The sequence below is a fragment of the Lycium barbarum genome, chromosome 10, assembly GCF_019175385.1.
Source record: "Lycium barbarum isolate Lr01 chromosome 10, ASM1917538v2, whole genome shotgun sequence".
NCBI lineage: Eukaryota > Viridiplantae > Streptophyta > Magnoliopsida > Solanales > Solanaceae > Lycium > Lycium barbarum.
Window position 1 is genome coordinate 54,074,055 of NC_083346.1, and position 20,941 is coordinate 54,094,995.

The 20,941-nt window shown below is 38.1% G+C and overlaps 1 long non-coding RNA gene across 2 annotated transcripts; it reads right to left on the reverse strand.

Moving 5' to 3' along the window:
• Window positions 1-3,154: 3,154 nt before the first annotated feature.
• On the reverse strand, window positions 3,155-5,389 carry LOC132614813 (uncharacterized). Of its 2 annotated transcripts, XR_009572453.1 has the most exons (4): window positions 5,107-5,389; window positions 4,518-4,563; window positions 3,735-3,996; window positions 3,155-3,581 (listed from the first exon to the last, which is right to left on the reverse strand). It is a non-coding gene; the product is annotated as an uncharacterized LOC132614813 (long non-coding RNA). The 2 variants fall into 2 exon arrangements; XR_009572452.1 differs by having other exon boundaries at window positions 3,155-3,996.
• Between the last annotated feature and the right edge of the window lie 15,552 nt (window positions 5,390-20,941).

Below are 20,941 nucleotides of genomic sequence, written 5' to 3' on the forward strand. Positions count from 1 at the left end.
ACTTATTTCATGGTCTAAGCATCCTTTTCAACATATTCATAATCATAGCACATCAACATTTACGATTCCATTCAACTACCATTCAATTGTGACACTATTCATTCATTTTAAGACCCATCTTCTATGTTTTCCTACCATTCAAGCATCTTAGCTTTCCAATACCTTAAACAATATGATGAAGTCATGAAACTTACCTTAGATTATGGTGGAACAAGCCTAGAGTGGAATCCTTCCTTTTGCACCAAAACCCTACTATGAACCTTTCTTGGAACTTCTTGGTTTGGATGAACTTCACTTCAGTTTCACACACCTTGTTTCATGGATTTAATGTTGTTGATCATTGATCTCCTTGTTATTATTATGGTTGAAGTGTTTGGAGAATTTTCTAGAGAGTTCTTGAGTGGTGTAGATGAGAAATGAAATGAAAATGAATAAAAGGGCCCCTTATATTAATCACAAAATCTGATTTTTGATGAACAGTAGTCGGGATGCACAATGGTCGTAAACCCACTTTACGGACCGTATTCTGGTTTACGGTCCGTACTTCGCGATCGTATTTAAGCATAACAGAACCAGAAAGGTTTGCTAGAGTCATTGTAGTTTATGGTCACAGTTTACGAGCCCTATTTTGATTTACGGTCCGTATTCTGGGACCGTATTTAACCATTTAGACATTTGGCAGAAAGTTGATGTTATACCTCGTATTTTTATACGTCGAGTTATTCGCAAGAGAATCAACTCAAGTTAAAGACGGGATCATTTTCGGACACGAAATAGAAATCTTTAATTTTCAATTTTAATTAAAACATAAATTGTTTATAAATTTTATTTAGTGTTAAAAATATTATTGGAGATTAGGGATTAATCAATTATGATTAAATTATTAAGTAGGGATTAGTGATTAATTCATTTAATTATTGAAAGTGGGCCCCACCCGAAATAAATAAATTAAAAAAAAACGATAAAGCATGATCAAATGGGTGAGTCATTGGAGTGGGCACGTGTAGCAGTATTAGGCTCCTTATAAATGATGCTTCATGATTAAGAATAGATATGTACACATTCCATTTTCAACTAAACAAATTAAAAGGAAAAAAATGTTTAATTAGAGGAAAAAAAAAAGGGAGGTTCGGCCATGGCTTCTTTCAGCCATGGCAGTCCGTTGTTAAAAAAAAAAAGGTTTTGCTTGCTTAGATTAAATTCCAAAGTGAATTACAAGTTCAGGGAGGTGATAGCAACATTGGATATTGAATCGAGGAAGAAGAAATTGCGAAATTAGAGCAAATAAGAGTAGAAATTCCTCCGAGAAAATTAAGGTAAGATTTTCTTGTTCTATGGTGTAATTGTTTTAATGGTGTTGTAATGGAAAGATTAAAATTGGATTGGATAAAATTGGAAGTAAGAAATTGCATGAAATCGTTGTTATACGAAATTGTGGGTTAAATTGGATTTAGAAAGGTTGTTGGGTTGTTAGAATTGTTATGGGCAGAATTGTGAGAATTTTATATGTATATCTCTGTTGTTGGTATTTTTGTGTCAACAGGAGAATAATTGGAAATTCGGGTTAGGCGAATATATAGGGGAAATGCTGCCCGATTTTCGTTAAGCCCTTAACTAATGGAAAACCCTAAACAAGAAAATATGAGTTAAAGAATAAGTTCTATAAGCGATGAGCTGCGGATTTATGGACTAGAAAGTATAGTTACCAACGATAACGTTACTCTTATATTAAATAGGCTAAAAGGGCGACAAGGTGAACGGGTTTGCGAATAGTCGCTAACAGGTATGTAAAGTTAACCCTTCTTTCTTTTTGGCATGATCTTTACGAAACGAACAAACGGCGTGTATATGGTTCTAAAGAAATTCCTATTCTTAGAGCCACTAGGATGGTTAATTTTCTTGATTCCCAGAACTTACTTTATTATGTTTTGATACGCACATATGATTCCAGAGTTCTATTTTGATATGATTCACAGTGACATTCGAAAGGTATTTGATATAACTATTGTCTTGATTTGCAAATGATGGTTCGTTTTGATTATTCCATTGAGTCTCAGATATGATTTAAATTGCATATAGTTGCTCACTACTCTGCTCGTGCGTGCCTCAATATGTCTTTCGCTGAGTCCCGGGCCAGGACACGTTTTCGTGCACAGTTTCACTGCATTGTTCACCGAGTCCCTCACTAGAGGGCCGGGACACGTTATATATATATATATATATATATATATATATATATATATACATATGATGTGATGATATGATTGTGTGATGATGTGATGATTTGATTATGGCGCCAAAGATGGTATGTGGCGACCTTATTCACCGAGTCCCTCACTAGAGGGCCGGGACACATTATATATATGATATATGATATGGATATGCATGATTTTCATTTCATAAGGCAAGTGTATTGATGTTTTAAAGTCATACTTGTTTCTGGTAATCTCTATTTTAGTTGTGATCCTCTTTACTGAATTTCATGCTTTACATACTCAGTACATATTACGTACTGACCCCCTTTCTTCGGGGGGCTGCGTTTCATGCCCGCAGGTACAGATAGTCGGTTTGGTGACCCTTCAGCATAGGACTTCTACTCAATTGTCTTGGAGAGCTCTGTTGTTCCGGAGTCTAGACTTTTAGTACATATTTTATGATATATATACGTATATGTTATCCAAGGGTACGACGGGGCCCTGTCCCGTCATATTTCGCTATCGATACTATTAGAGGTCTGTAGACATATGTGTGGGTTGTGTATAAGTTCTGTTCAGTTGCGTCTATACGATGTGCTATGATATGATGTCCGTCTGTAGTGGCAGCCTTGCCGGCTTGCATATGACATGATACCGATGTGTAGTGGCAGCCTTGCCGGCTTGCATATGACATGATATTGATGTGTAGTGGCAGCCTTGTCGGCTTGCGTATCATTTTATGATTTGATCAGTTGTGACAACTCAGGAGTCAATTTATCTGAATATACATATATGATGACGCTATGAACATTCGGAGTTCTTTTGTAAAGTTCCTGTCACGACCCAACCCCGTGGGCCGCGACTGGTGCCCTACTTGGACACCCAGACAGACAAACATATCAAATCGTAACACACTTATCCAAATCTAATCACATACAGATAACATATTTAGGCACAAATATCACACGCTGCCTCAAATTATATCAAACTGTCTTAGACATATTTCAAACACAACCATATGCATATACATATATCAAAAAGCCGGCAAGGCTATCGAATGTATCAAAAGCCGACAAGGCTATCAAATGGCACAACGGCCCAAAACATATACAAATGCACGCCGACAAGGCTGCCATAGCGAATAGGATCATACAAACACATCTGAACAGAAGTAGGCACACACACCCACAAATACGTCTACAGACCTCTAAACAGACCAAACGGATCATATGGCAGAACAGGGCCCCGCCGTACCCCTGAACAAATATATACATATGCATCAAACAAGTATATATACCAAAATGTAGGCTCCGGAATAAGAGGAGCACTCCAAACAGCAGAAGAGGATGTCCTAAACTGGTGGATCACCAAACTGTGCGTCTGTACCTGCGGGCATGAAACGCAGCCCCCCCGAAGAAAGGGGGTCAGTACGAAATATGTACTGAGTATGCAAAGCAGAAAGTACAGGAACAAATCTGAGGCATAAACGAAATAGTAGTACAGAACATAAGTATAAATCCAACATATCAAAATGTTTACTTTCAAAATATAAGTCATGCATAAGGTACAGAAGAATATGGTCGCCCGCCCGTCGATGGCGCTATAACACAGCATAACACCAGAAGGTTTCAAATCTCCGTATCCCCGTCACATATCACATCACAACATAACGCCATACACAGCATAACACCAAATATATGTGGAACCCGACCCTCTTTTGCGAGTAGCTCGGTGAACCATAAACACAGCATAACTCCGGAGTATATCAAAGCGCGCACGATAACAGAACCGGCTCGGGAACCTGCGAAAGATATAACAGAACACACGAGCAAAGTCATGAGTAACCATATGCATAAAATCATTATCATAGACTCAAATATAAGTAAATGACCATACTTGAAATTCGAAATGATAATCATACCAAATTCTTTCAAAAGTCGTCTGAATTACATAAAGGAAAGTCGCGGGACCCACGGATGGGCATTGACCCGAGTCGGGCCCGCCTATGGAAAATATACTCATTATATGCCATATAAACTTCTACAAAAATATTGAAGCAATCCGAGCCTTTCTGTGAAAGATATGACGTTCACAAATTACGAAATTCTTTAAAGTGAAACCTTTTTATGCAAAGTTCGGAAAGCGATTATTTCAAAGACATAATGGTTCATATTTCATCAAATCATACATAAGAGTGCGAAGGAATATTTATAAGGCTCATAACATGCTCGGATTTCGAATTTAGAATTTCCTCGAGGCTCGTGATATAGCCTATTGAAAACTAAGGCATGCCAAAAGAAAGAAGGGTTGCGCTTTACATACCTGTTAGCGGCTATTCGTAACTCGTTCGTCTCGTCGCTCCTTTAGCCTATTTATATAAAAGTAACGTTATCGTTAGTAACTATATTTTCTAGTCCACAATTCTATAACCCATTTCTTATTGAACCTATATTCCAGCTTATACATATTCTCGTTTAAGGTTTTCTATTATCTAAAATTTAGCGAAAATCCGGCAGCACTTCCCCTATATTTTCACCTATCCAAAATTTATAATTAATCTCCGATTATCAAAACAATACCAAAAACAACCTAGTAATATCTCTTAATCCCTTTTCAACTAATTCAAGAACTCAAAATCACTTTCCTCGAGTTCTAGTCAATATCTATGTCGATAAATTTTCCATCGATTCTCTTTATAAACACATGGACATATATAGAGACATCAGGAACGTATTATTCATGCTATTTACCATAATTTCCATCCATAACAACATCTACATAATTCACAAACATCCCATAAGCCAATAATAATGTCAAATACAATCTACGATATAATTTCCGTATTTCCCATCCCACAATTTAGCTATGACTTCAATGAGTTTGAGTATACTTAGAAGAGGATAATTCTTACCTTATATGCCAAGATATACTCTTCTTCCATATTACTTCGCCTTGAAGAAATTCCAAATTTGCTAACATCCGGAGGAAGCCAATGTTACAATCACGTTACCAACGTTGACATAAATTTTATGTCGCTATTTAGCGCTTCACGATCCCTACTGGAAGGTGAAATCATTAACAATACACTTTATTGCCTATGTATATTTTCCAAGAATGGAACTGCTTCAGTTCCGATTCATTTCCATGAAAAGAGGAACTCATATTCACAATTTCTATGTGAAGCTTTCCAAAGGTACAATGAGATATCATTTAATAAAGGAACGTTAATCCTTTTTCCCACTAAATGATGCCACCGTTACACATAGTAGTGCTTAGTCACCAAATTGTTTGCTCCCACGGTGCCATGTGGAGTGCATCCACTTAATCCTATCCAATTATTATTATTAAATCATTTATCCCACTAAAATCCAATATTTACTCCGTACTCATATAATTAATTTCTTGATCACAAGTCACTTAAATAGAAATCATTTTTAATACACTCCATATTCATTTTCATGGTCATGTGACATAGCAGTAGTCCATAGCCCCTTTTTGTACACACAAAATATTATTTCCAATCACCATCATTCCACTTTCGAGTCCTAAATAATTTTGGGACGTCATTCCTTTTACACATTGATCTCTTGATTCCCATACTTAAATATGACCGAATCCTCGAGGTTCATATAAATTTGCTCATGTTGGATGGTCAAATTTCCAGGTTCATTATTTGGGATATTATAGCTTGGACCGTATTTCATTCAAATAAATTTTGAACCTCGACGAAACTTATTTTCTTCCATTGGTTTAACTTCAAATCCTTACTATACATGTATACCATCACTTTAATCACCTATAAGCTTGGGGGACAACCTCGTGTCCGTTACTAATATCATTTAACTCGCACACTTCCCAACGTATGAAAATACGGGATCTAACAACACGTGCCCTCCTATGTGGCATCTATATTTTTTTTGAATGACCATGGAATTTTTTTTTAAAAAATATTTATAGGCATTTGGGAGCACGGTTGATCTTTTCCATACATGGAATTAGCTGCTTACATTCAGTTCACTTATCAAAAAGATGACTTTGACTCAAGCACTATGCCTAATTAATTCCAAAGCATTTGAATCGTGGGGTCCACTTCCCCTATATAGTATAAATGAATTGCACAAACCTTAAGGTAGCAACAGATCATCAAGTTATATTAATATGAGTCACTTTGATGTTTTACATCAATCCTACACGTGGAATACACCTAATTAAAGTAAGTTTCCTCTCTTGTCTTTTTCGTTTTTTTTTAAACGGGTGGGGCCCACTTGTAATAATTAAATTAATTAATTATTAATTGACCAATAATCATTACTTAATAATCTAATCACAATTAATTATCTCCTAGTTTCCAATAATATTTCTACTCTAAATAAATTTACAAACAATTTATGTTCTAATAGAAACCGGAAATTAAAGATTTCTACTTCGTGCCCGAAAATGATCCCGTCTTTAACTTGAGTCGATTCTTTTGCGAATAACTCGACGTATAAAATTACGAGATATAACAGTTCCATATTGTTCGTAGTTTCAGTTTGACTATATCTGGCAGGTATGTATACGGGTGTCCAGGTCGGGCACTAGTCATGGCCTACGGGGTTGGGTCGTCACAAAAGTGGTATCAGAGCAGTTCGTCCTCGGAGTGTCTACAGACCGTGTCTAGTAGAGTCTTGTTTATCGGTGTGTTGTGCACCACATCTATAAACGGGGAGCTACAGGACATTTAGGATGTTACCTTTCTTTCATATCTAAGATCGTGTGATAGAGCCTAGCCATAGGAAATGAAATTCCTTATACTAACCTTTGATTTCAGCTGAAGAACGACATCGACAGAAAAAAGCGACCGATGATATTGGCAGTTACAAAGTACACAGGTAAGTAACGGTGCGAAAGAGGCATGTCGGATAAGGTAAGAATAGTGAGGTATGGTTAACATGTAAATTTGAAGAATGAAAGGGGAGGCAGATAGGAAGGTGTAACAGGACAGATCGTTAAAGGATCAGGTACGTCCTGAGGTTCGATATGTGAGGTATGTTCCAACGCCTTTATACTCTTTACTGGAAATTGAGAGCCCTATGTGGCTATGATACGATATGATATATATACGTATATATGTTGGCCCTGTGAGGCATTGTTGGTATTTCCTGCGTGCAGGCTTTTGGATAGTAAGAAGTACAGAGGAAACTCTGCCCAAATCTTCCCAGAAATAGGAAAAAGAAGAGAATGAGATATAAGTTCATAATATGTCTTGAAAGTCGATACTGATAGAGGAAAATTTATTATGTTGTACTAAAGCTTTAAGAAATACCCCCCATGTCATCCGTAAGAGGCACCATTCTTATTTGGAAAATTTTATTTAGAAAAAGAATATATGAGCAGCAAAGTTTGGACTTCATTTGGACGTACCAGAATACTTCCCAATTACATTTTGCCTTAGAAAAAGCTCATGTTGAAGGGAAAAAACGTCCGACAATTAAGTTTCACTTTATTGGAAGAGTACAAAGCATACAACAAGTAGTTTATGAACTAAATAATTCGTTCATGACTCAAGAATAAACCTGGAGGTAAACTATGTAAATCAAGCATTAGAAGTCCTGTGGTGCTTGCCGGATTCTAGTTTTTCTTCTGGTGGTGGTTGGTGAATGCTTCATGGTGACATTTTATTAGTTCTTAATCAACTAATTGGAGATGGAATTTGTGGAAAGAAAGCTCAAACTTGTGGGCTGTTTAGGATCATGTATTTCATGTATTGTTGATGAAATGCTAGGATGATTCGTAAGGGCTTGTGATACTAAGGGATGATTTAGAAAAAGGTGGCAACTCTTAACAAAATATTTTATTGAGGTATCGAGTGAACCGATAAGTAGGGATAAATTACGACGAGTTTACATTTAAAAGGAGTAGTAGTATGATTGAGAAAATAATACGGAGGAGGAAGAATTATGACAAATTATGAAGGTATTGATAAGACAGCTTGTGAGATATTAAGGGTAAGATTGATCAGAAAGGGTGAAGGGTTAAGTACGCCTAGCCCACAGAATGTAATTAAAACATAGTAAGAATCGTGAATAAGATTAAGAAGTGTTGCGTTATAGGATGGATTACGAACAGGATGCAATGTGAATACCATAAGGATTGTTATAGAAATGAGTAAAGCCTAGCGAGGAAGTAACTAAAGGATATGATGTGATTAGTGAGAAACGGAAAAGCAAATATAGAACGAATAAGGAAGACCTACCAAGTCCTATAGGGAAAGTTCAGAATAGAGTCAAGTGGTAACAGAAGTGAAAGCGAGCACAGGAAGAGAAGGATTTAATAGAAAGAGGAAGATAAGAAGAAAGCGAGTGGGATTACAGTGTAGCGATGCGTTATGACATGTATAGCTTGGAAAACGAGTAATACAAGTGACAGAATTGTGAAAGACCAACCTAAAGGAAGATGAACAACAAGACAGAATGAATGCCAGAAATGAATGGTATGATAAGACCAAGTAGAGATGAACAAAATATGTTTTGAAACGAAGGAGGGATTATGTAAAAGTAGTGCTTTCCGAAGGATGTAGGGGTACCATAAGATTACTCATGCACAAATAAAAGATGGACATAGACTGAAGAAATGGAAGGAATACTAAAGGAAGCACTCAAGACGGACGTAAATAATTGAGTATGAGTATAGGATAAAAGGGAAATGTATAGCTACAAACTTAAGGTGTAGTATGACGAGAAGGTGATAAGACAAGACCACTATTAAGACGAATTTGATATGATTTTGAGTAAGTTAGAAGTTAGCGCTGGGCATACAACAAGGGTGAAAGAGCATGAGGCATAAAGGAGTACTGCGTGTATGTGACTTCACCTCGGAAAATAGTGAAATCCTTACAGGGCAAGGATTGTAGATTTGCCAAACAACTGATGTATTGTGAGATTATTAGAAGAAACAGATGATATTCGTTGGGATAAAGATAATTTTATGAGAAAGCTTTGGACACTTATCATCAGAAAATAAGTGCTACCTAATGGAGAATTTGGAACGACTATAAGCACTAGCTAATTCTGATTGGAATGAATAGAATGTGGCTTTGGATAAATTGCTACATTAATTATATTACTCGAGTACCAACCATCAGATTATATTTTGTACTATATATTGAGAGTTCTCATCGCCTCGTGATGGTGTTGGGGTTTCATACATGGGTAATCTAAGTTATAGATTAAATAAAAGAAGACATGGATATGGTGCAGTATACCAAATGTATTGGAAAAGAATCATGTGAATTTGAAAATTTGAAATGGGGACATAGAGTGGAATATAAGTAGATAATAATGTGAGTACACCCAAAAGGGGGAAAGCAGATGAGAGAAATGCAAGTGTAAGATGAAATCAACTGACACTGCAACACGTTTAATGTGAATACTTAAACTTCAAGTGAGATCCCGTGCTGAATCAAGTTAGTGAGATCTGAAAGCCAGTGACAAACGGATAGAAGCCAAGATGGTATTTGAGACAGTGCTGAGAATTATTGGAAAAGATCTTGGATAATATGACACCAGAAGATGGATGTTTATAAAAAGGGAGAATACGATAAGGAAATGGTAACGAGTAACTTAAGAGATATTATAAAGAATAGATATGCTATATTGGATTGGAGGTTGAGACGTTGGTAATGGGGTTGCTCGCTAATGATATTGTGACTTATAAGTAGCAAAGAAGAAGGGATAGGGAATCTCCTATAGTAGGATATGAGAAAATTTAATGGTAAGTAAAGGAAGGGCAAGGAGTATGAAAAAATAGACAGCAAGTGAGTTTTAGTACAATAAGAGATGTAGAGCAGAATAAACCAGGAGAAGGAAAGACTATGACTAAGATTGGATGCACTTTGTACAAATTGTACAAGAATAGTTGTGCAACCTACGAATATTTGTATGCTAAGGATGAGACCAAGTAAGTACTTGATAAGAAGGGTAAAAATTCAGTAACAACAATACAGTTGCGATATTTTGGGTACATCAAAGAAAGGTGTAAGATGGTTTGAGACAAAACTACGGAGATATAATTAGTACTGAGGGCAAAAGCCATAGTTGAGCTTTGATATCAACTGAAAGAGATAAGAGAAGAATATAGGGTCTGCATAAAGACTAGCGTGGCGACGCTAAGGTATTTTCTGGGCGGATTTGAGCACCTACACATACCCGTGTAAAGATTGCAATAAGATGCGTGATAGGAGGACTAAGACCAAATTTGAGTAAAGGGGCAATAGCAGAGTTTGAGTCAAAAATAGAGAAACGACACGAGGTAATATGCCCAAAGTAAGTCCAGTTAGAGTAAAGGAAATTACGAAATGATTTAACCGAGACGATAGGAATAAGCAGGTTACTGGTTACGAGATGACAGTAAATCTATAATATGAGGGGACCCTAGCGCTATTTGATAGCCAACCCTTAAGTCAGAAAGTGACACATGATGCTGAGGATTTCAGAATACGGACAGTCACAGCCGGAGTAAAGCAAGGATATTGGAGTATAAAAATGTTACCCTCTGGAAAAGTTCGTTTTACTCGTAGAACCTGCGAAGGGCCACATGTTACCAGAGGCATACAGTACTCCAGGAATATTAAAGTCTAATGAATCGATTGAGGATGTCTGCGCGTTATAGAAATCTTGTTTAAAGATTGAAAGGTAAGATGAAGGAAACGATATCTTAAGGGAATAACTATAAGAGAAGAAGCAGTCGAGTTATGACTACGTGCACCATGAGTACAAATCCGAATCAATCAGTGACAATACAACTGGGCCCTATGCGGACCAGAGAGACAGTAACAATTCAGCGGAAGATCCCGCAATACAGCTGATAACCAACTGTGAAATAAAGAGAGCAAAGACAACGACGTGGAATAATTACCTCGGGAAGCAACAGAAAGAGGAGATATTACAAGAATGACTATGTAAAGACCTGGAATGCGTTATAATGAATTATAGCAAATCGACCAATGAAAGAAGTATATGAAGGGCATAATTAAATAAGAAAACACTTGAGGAAGTACTGAAAATTCAGGATCTGTTTAACATTCGAGGACGAATGTTCTAAAGGGGGGAAGGATGTTATACCCCGTATTATTATACGTTGATGTATTCGCAAGAGAATCAACTCAAGTTAAAGACGGGATCATTTTCGGACACGAAATAGAAATCTTTAATTTTCAATTTTAATTAAAACATAAATTGTTTATAAATTTTATTTAGTGTTAAAACTATTATTGGAGATTAGGAATTAATTAATTATGATTAAATTATTAAGTAGGGATTAGTGATTAATTAATTTAATTATTGAAAGTGGGCCCCACCCGAAATAAATAAATTAAAAAAAAACAATAAAGCATGATCAAATGGGTGAGTCATTGGAGTGGGCACGTGTAGGAGTATTAGGCTCCTTATAAATGATGCTTGATGATTAAGAATAGATATGTACACATTACATTTTCTACTAAAAAAATTAAGAGGAAAACAAGGTTTAATTAGAGGGAAAAAAAAGGGAGGTTCGGCCATGGCTTCTTTCAGTCATGGCAGTCCGTTGTTAAAAAAAAAAAAGGTTTTGCTTGCTTAGAATAATTCCAAAGTGAATTACAAGTTCAAGGAGGAGATAGCAACATTGGATATTGAATCGAGGAAGAAGAAATTGCGAAATTGGAGTAATTAAGAGTAGAAATTCCTCCGAGAAAATTAAGGTAAGATTTTCTTGTTATATGGTGTAATTGTGTTAATGGTGTTGTAATGGAAGGATTAAAATTGGATTGGATGAAATTGGAAATAAGAAATTGCATGAAATCGTTGTTATACGAAATTGTGGGTTAAAATGGATTTAGAAAGGTTGTTAGGTTGTTAGAATTGTTATGGGATGAATTGTGAGAATTTTATATGTATATCTCTGTTGTTGATATTTTTGTGTCAACAGCAGAATAATTTGAAATTCGGGTTAGGCGAATATATAGGGGAAATGCTGCACGATTTTCGTTAAACCCTTAACTAATGGAAAACCCTAAACGAGAAAATATAAGTTAAAGAATAAGTTCTATAAGCGATGAGCTGCGGATTTATGGACTAGAAAGTATAGTTACTAACGATAATGTTACTCTTATATTAAATAGGCTAAAAGGGCGACAAGGCGAACGGGTTTGCGAATAGTCTCTAACAGGTATGTAAAGTTAACCCTTCTTTCTTTTTGGCATGATCTTTATGAAACGAACAGACGACGTGTATATGGTTCCAAAGAAATTCCTATTCTTAGAGCCACTAGGATGGCTAATGTTCTTGATTCCCAGAACTTACTTTATTATGTTTTGATACGCACATATGATTCCAGAGTTCTATTTTGATATGATTCACAGTGACATTCGAAAGGTATTTGATTTGACTATTGTCTTGATTTGCAAATGATGGTTCGTTTTGATTATTCCATTCAGTCTCAGATATGATTTAAATTGCCTATAGTTGCTCACTACTCTGCTCGTGCGTGCCTCAATAAGGCTTTCACTGAGTCCCGGACCAGGACACGTTTTCGTGCACAGTTTCACTGCATTGTTCACCGAGTCCCTCACTAGAGGGCCGGGACACGTTATATATATATATATATATATATATATATATATATATGATGTGATGATATGATGGTGTGATGATGTGATGGTGTGATGATGTGATTATGGCGCCAAGGATGGTATGTGGCGACCTTATTCACCAAGTCCCTCACTAGAGGGCCGGGACACGTTATATATATGATATATGATATGGATATGCATGATTTTCATTTCATAAGGCAAGTGTATGGATGTTTTAAAAGTCATACTTGTTTCTGGTAATCTCTATTTCAGTTGTGATCCTCTTTACTGAATTTCATTCTTTACATACTCAGTACATATTCCATACTGACCCCCTTTCTTCGGGGGGCTGCGTTTCATGCCCGCAGGTACAGACACTCGATTCGGTGATCCCCCAACCTAGGATTTCCAGTCAGCTGTCTTGGAGAGCTCCGTTGTTCCGGAGCCTAGACTTTAGGTACAGATCTTATGATGTATATGTGTTATCCAGGGGTACGGCGGGGCCCTGTCCCGTCATATTTTGCTATCGATGCTCTTAGAGGTCTGTAGACATATGTGTGGGTTGTGTATAAGTTCTGTTCAGTTGCGTCTATACGATGTGCTATTATATGATGTCCGTCTGTAGTGGCAGCCTTGCCGGCTTGCATATGACATGATACCGATGTGTAGCGGCAGCCTTGCCGGCTTGCATATGACATGATATTGATGTGTAGTAGCAGCCTTGTCGGTTTGCGTATCATTTTATGATTTGATCAGTTGTGACTCCTCAGGAGACAATTTATTTGAATATACATATACGATGACGCTATGAACTTTTGGAGTTCTTTTGTAAAGTTCCATATTGTTCGTAGTTTCAGTTTGACTATATCTGACAGGTATGTATACGGGTGTTCAGGTCGGGCACTAGTCATGGCCTACAGGGTTGGGTCGTGACAGTTGAAATCTTGGAAGGTTGGAGGACGATACCAGTTTACGGTCCGTAAACTACTTTACGGGCCATATTCCACTTTACGACCAACTGGGCCAAAGTGCAAACCTGCAACTTTTCACTGTACGTTCACGGGGAAATTTCCGAGGTGTAACACTCTTCCCCCCTTTTTGGAACATTCGACCTCGAATGTTTAGTCATCGGGGATTCTAGAAAAATTTCACCAGAGTTTCCCCTGTAATTTGGCACTACCAACCTGTCACAACATCCCGTAATATCATCGCCTCACAGGGCTACATCACAACATCGACATATCTATGGCCACACGTGACCAAAAACATGAAAATAAGCATACGTACCTTATCTCGTTGGCGTTTCATCTTGAATCTCTCCTGGGGGTCGAAATAAATGCGGATACTTCGACTTCATACTCTCTTCCGCTTCCCACGTCATTTCTTCCCTGTTATTGTTTCGCCACAAGACTTTAACTGAAACCACCTCTTTGTTTCGGAGTTTTCGCGCTTGCCTGTCGAGGATAGCAATAGGCACTTCTTCATAGGTTAGCTTTTCCGTTATTTGTATATCGTTTATCGGGACAATCTTTGTGGGATCTCCAATACACTTACGGAGCATCGAAACGTGGAAAACTGGATGGACTGATTCAAGCTCCGAAGGTAGATCTAATTCATAGGCTACCTGACCCACCTTGCGGATGATTTTGTAGGGTCCAATATATCTGAGGCTTAGCTTCCCTTTCTTACCAAATCTCATCACCCCTTTCATTGGTGACACTTTCAAAAATACCCAATCATTAATTTGAAATTCCAAGTCTCGTCGGCGGTTGTCCGCATAGGACTTTTGGCGACCTTGAGCTGTCAACAACCGATCTTGGATCACCTTGACTTTTTCTATTACTTGTTGGACCAATTCAGGGCCCACTAATTACGCTCGGCCTGCCCATCGGTTTGCGGATGAAATGTCGTGCTAAACTTCACTTGCGTGCCCAAACCTTCTTGAAAAGATTTCCAGAACTTAGCTGTAAACTGTGCTCCTCTATCGGTGATAATAGACAAAGGAATTCCATGGAGTCGCACAATTTCCTTGAGATACAACCTCGCATAGTCTTCCGCTGAGTATGTGGTCCTAACTGGAAGAAATTGGGCTGCTTTTGATACAAGACTAACTCCATCGAGCTTCATGAAGATGGAGTCTTTGAAAATCATGGGAGGTCCACATAGGATGGCCTTCAAGATATGGGAGATAGCTTGGATGGAAGGCTTCAAGAACGTCACATTCAAGATATGGAAGATAGCTTAGGAGGCTATTTGGAGAAGAAGGCTATTCATGCAAAAGGCGCTAGTAATTAAATACAAGCCTTTTCAAGTTTCACTTCCATGGAAGACATCCAAACAAGACCCTTACTTCATTAAGGGTATAATTGTAATAGAGCTAGTTGTCTTCCTTATTTTCTTAGTATAAATAGTAGACTAAACATTTCAATAGGGGACTTTTGATGAATTGATTAATTGATGAGTGATATTGAGAGTTGTCTCTAGAGAGAGAAACTTGTGAGAGAGGCCATGGATGGCTCTTGTTGAATCTTTGATTGTTGAGAGGTTGGTTGCTTGGGAATTTAATTCCCTTGAGGTCAACTTAAGAGTTAGGTGCTAATTAGTTTTGTAATTAGGAGGTCAAGACTTTAATATAGTTTTGGTTGCTTAATTCTCTCTAATCTTGTGTCTATCTTTCTATCTTTTCTTTCCCTTTTGTTTATCTTCTTAATTTCTCGCTTTCGCGTATCCGTTATTGTATCAATTGGTATCAGAGCTTAGTTTAGAGTTGTTCCACCAAATCTAATCTTGGGTTTTGATTCAACAAAAAAAAATCGAAATTAAAAAAAAAACGAATTTTCTTGTTGATTTTGTTGAATCTAGTGTTAGATTTGAGTTTCTTAGTGTTTCTAGAGTCTAAATCTTCAATTTCGAGTCAATTTGGAGTTAGGGTTTGTGTTCCACCATTGTTGAGCTTCAAAGCTTCAAGAACAAGGTTTGTGGATTTGAAGAAGGTGAAAAATTGAGGGTTCAAGTTGATTGGGGTTTGTTCTCTAGTTGATAAGGACTCTAAATCCGAAATTTGGAGGTTAAATGGCTAAGGATTGAAGGATCTACCATTTTTGAAATTTGAAGCTTTGAAAACATCAAGAACTTGAAAGTGGGTCTTGTTGAAGAAGGTGAAATTGAGGGTTGAAACCTATTGGGCTTTGTTCTCTACATTAAAGAGAACTTAAATCCAAAATTTGAGCCAATTTGGGGTTGATTTGAGGGTAGTTGAATTTTTGAATTGTTCTTGTGTTCTTGAAGACCTTCAAATCTTCATAAGGAAGAAGACTCTCCAAAGGGCCATTTGATCCGGAAGTTGTCAAACAAAGTTGTGAAAAAGTGTTATAAGACCCAAAAGAGGAAGATACCAGGTTTTGTGGGCCCAAGTACAAGGAAAATTCAGAGAAAAAAAAAGTATCGAATTGGCCCATATGCGACACTACATGCGAAACATGCGAGTCGCAGGTGGTGTCGCACCTTGTGACAGAGACTTGAACGTTTTTTGGGTGCATCATCCGCGAGACGCAGATCACCATCGCAGGTAGAACCTGCGAGTCGCAGGTGGTGTCGCACCTTGTGACATAGAGTTGAACGTTTTGGGGGTGCATCATCCGCGAGACGCAGATCACCATCGCGGGTTGAACCTGTGAGTCGCAGGTGCTGCATTTGGTATACTCAAGGTACCTTTTCAAGTCCAAATTTCATTTCATTCCACTTCCGTTTCTCAAGAATTTCTTGGTCCTTAGTTAATGGTCTTGTGTCCCTAATCCTTTGGTAAGGAACAAAAATTTCCATTATTTCAAATTGATACCTTGGATCAATTGGGGCTTCCCGGTCGTGTTTTCAAGTTATCACCTACCCGGGCCCAAAATTTTAGTTATTTTCCCGATTTTTGCATTCGATTTTCTTGTAGTAGTTGTTCCTACTTGTGTTTGCTAGTTCTTGAGCCCGTCTTTCTTCGAGTCCAACAAGAATCCATTCTGATCTCGAGTAGCAATTGTGCACCTTGCAAGCAACCGAATCCAATCGAGAATCAACATCGGCCAATACATTTGAATGGTAAAAGGAAAGAGTGTGTGAGTTCACTTGAGTGGTGCTAGCCAAGCACAAACGAGTGTAAACAGGAGTGTGGTGAGGTTTCTTTACTACTAACGTGTTTGCTAAGTGTTCTTGCAGGTACTTCTCCATGGATTCCGATTCATGTGGTAGCGATTGCGATTGTTATGATGATGATGGTTGTAGTTATGAAGGGGAGGACTATGGGAGCTATCAACGGTGTGACGATGGGGAATATGAGGGCTATATGGGAAATGGTGATCATGAGGAAGTTCGAGGAGAGAATTACTATTTTGACGGAGAATATGATGAGAGTGGTTCTCATGTGTCTCATGAGGAAGATGGGGATGAAGAAGAACCTTGTTATGCTTTGTATGATGAAGATAATGAAGGTGAAAAGTCTTGTGCTATACCTCGTGATGATGAAGACGACTCGAAATATGACTCTCCTTCGCATGTGTCTTATGGGTCTTATGGGGAAAATCTTTATACAAATAGGACTCACGGAGGGTATGTCTATGGAGGTAGTGAAAGTGCTAATGTTGATTATGGAAGGACTTCTAATGGGCATACATATGCTTCTTCTTGTAGTACTTCCTGCCCGAAGCAAAGAGGCATGAGTAGGAATGTGAGTACTAGTTGGAGTCGTCCTATGCAAAAGAAGGTGGTTCCAAAGAGGCGATTCATGGAGACCAAGGTAAACCTTTGTGGTAGAGAGGGAACCCTTGTGCTTGATGACGATTGTTACACCAATTTCATCACCCCTCGTGCGGTTGAAGAGTTAAGGCTACCTTGTGTGAATAGGCAAAGTCCTTATTATGACGAGGGAGGGTATTGGGTTGATAAGAGAGTGATGGTATTCATTTCACTTGGTGCGTACCAAGAGGAGGTTTGGTGTGATGTGCTTCCAATGGGCAATTGTCATGTATGTTTAGGAGTCCCTTGGTTCCAAAAGCATGGAATCCCACATGAACAAGATTGGCATCGATCTGTAATGGACAAGAATGGAAAATTTCTCTTTCCATGCGTACTTCCTAGGAAGAGTCCAAGTGCAAAAGTGCAAGATACCCGTGTGAACTGGCCTACCTTGGCTAAGGAAGCTAGTGGAGAAGAATATGAGAAATGGGAATCCATAATAGATGAAATCTTCGCTAGCTACAACTATTCACAACAAATGAAGATGGACTTAGCCGTTCAAACTTTTGACTCAAAGCTTGTCAAATATTGGTTGTATGTGAAATGTTGTGGGAGATAAGTGAGGAGTCCCATCAAGACTTGGGAGGACATGAAAAGGAATAAAGAAGCCAATATCCCAAGCCACATATGGGAAGAAATGAATCTTTGAGGGGTACCTCTTTTGAGAGAACCCCATGCTTGAAGGCAAGGACGGCGGCCACAACCATTCCTTCCATTAGTCAAAGGAGCTTGCATGAGCGCCAAGGTAAGATCACTTATCCTCATACTCCTACATCTTTGTGTGATTTTAATGTCCAGTCAAGCATGAAAGTTAGTTTACCTTGCGTTAAGCCTAAGGCTTCTTTGCCGTGTATTGCTAATGCCATTGTTGAAAGTGTCCCCACACTTGCTGATCCTATTGATGACCGAATTGATCCTTCTTGTAAGGTCGATTTGTGTCCACCTAGTGTTGACACTTGTGCTTTGAATGATAGTGCATTATCGAATGAAGGTGCTCAAACACTAGTTGATCCTTTAGATGACAAAATTGATTCTTCTTGCAAGATCGATTTGTGTCCACCTAGTGTTGACACTTGTGAATTGATTGGTAGTACAATGTCATGTGGTCATCATGTTAGTGATCCTTACGAGTTTGACATACTACCAACTAGTGTTGATCAACTTGCTTGTAATGATAATTCACTACTTGAGGATCCTTGTGATGTGTTTAATGTACCTCTAGTTAGGGATATTGTTGATATAGTTGGTCAATTCAAAGAATGTGACATCTCACCCTTGTTTGTTTCATGTCAAAATGGGTCTCTTGATCGTACTTTAGTGTCATGTGATAAGACTCCAATTTGTAGTGGTGATGTGTGTCATGTAGATAGTCATGTGAGCAAAAATACATTGAAAGATGACATTGGTTGTTTTGAGAGTGAAATGACATGCTTTGACTCCTCATTGTTCATGGATTACTCTCTTGTAAAGGATAATGTTTTATTTGAGGATGACATGACTATTGAGAGTGATGAACGTAGTGGGGTGTTTGGTAATGTTGAACGTTTAGTTTTATTTGGAGGCTATAATGTGATGAAGACACTCTTTCCCATGATGGAGATCTTCCTTTGAGGAATTGTGATCCATTTGTAGGGAAGGAAAGTGTTACAAAGGAAGGTAATTCTTGTCTAGAAATTGCAAATTCTTTCTTTCATGTTCAACTTCATAGGTTCCCCTTGGATAATCTTGTCATTGAACCGTATGGTGAGGATGTTATTTTACGTGATACCTTTCTTTATTACTTGTTTGCATATGATGACATTCTTGAGCATATAGGGTGTGCATCTTATGTGGGAGAAGGCTCTTATGATCTAGCCGATTGTGTTCTTGACCACACTAGATGGATGCTGGTGTGATTTGAGAGCACTATCTTTGGGGAGTCCTTGTTTGAAAAATGAGAGTGTTCTTTTTTGGACATTATGCTACATGTCAAATAGAACCAATGTCGAGTTGCATACTTCGTATTTTGGATCCATTGGTATTATTACAGCCTAATGTCATGAACCTTGGAGGAATCAACCTTTTGATACCTCATGTGTGCAAATGTTAGTCATGATTGTAATAGATGTATGGTTGTACCACAAGTTTGTTCATCCTTGGCACGAATATGTGATTATTGCGTTGTGTGCTAACCCTCAATCCTTGAGGAGTATGTTTTTGTTTGTCTCCCTTATGGTTTTGCAAGGTTTAGATTCGAGGACGAATCCTTTTCAAGAAGGGGAGAATGATACAAGACTAACTCCATCGAGCTTCATGAAAATGGAGTCTTTGAAGATCATGGGAGGTCCACATAGGATGGCCTTCAAGATATGGGAGATAGCTTGGATGGAAGGCTTCAAGAACGTCACATTCAAGATATGGAAGATAGCTTGGGAGGCTATTTGGAGAAGGAGGCTATTCATGCAAAAGGGGCTAGTAATTAAATACAAGCCTTTTCAAGCTTCACTTCCATGGAAGACATCAAAACAAGGCCCTTACTTCATTAAGGATATAATTGTAATAGAGCTAGTTGTCTTCCTTATTTTCTTAGTATAAATAGTAGACTAAACATTTCAATAGGGGACTTTTGATGAATTGATTAATTGATGAGTGATTTTGAGAGTTGTCTCTAGAGAGAGAAACTTGTGAGAGAGGCCATGAATGACTCTTGTTGAATCTTTGATTGTTGAGAGGTTGGTTGCTTGGGAATTTAATTCCCTTGAGGTCAACTTAAGAGTTAGGTGTTAATTAGTTGTGTAATTATGAGGTCAAGACTTTAATATAGTTTTGGTTGCTTAATTCTCTCTAATCTTGTGTCTATCTTTCTATCTTTTCTTTCCCTTTTGTTTATCTTCTTAATTTCTCGCTTCCGCGTATCCGTTATTGTATCATCTTTGGTCAGTCTATCCACGATCACCCATATATAATCATACCTGCCACGGGAACGGGGTAATCTCACGATGAAATCCATGTTGATCACTTCCCATTTCCAAGCGGGGATTTCTATTGCTTGCAATAAGCCTCCTGGCTTCTGATGTTCAACTTTTACTTGTTGGAAATTTGGACATTGTGCTACAAATTCTGCTACGTCTCTTTTCATGCCATTCCACCGGTACATCATCTTGAGATCATGATACATTTTGGTCGCACCTGGGTGAATAGAATACCGGGAACAATGCGCTTCTTCTAAAATTCGTCGGCGCAATTCCGCCACATCCGGCACACATAGCCTGCCTCGGTATCTAAGAATTCCATCAATGGAAACTTCAAACGGAGTCTTTTCTTTCCCATGAGATGCGTCTCTATAACGACACAACTGAGAATCTTCATACTGCCATTCCCTGACTTTCGTATCCAAGGA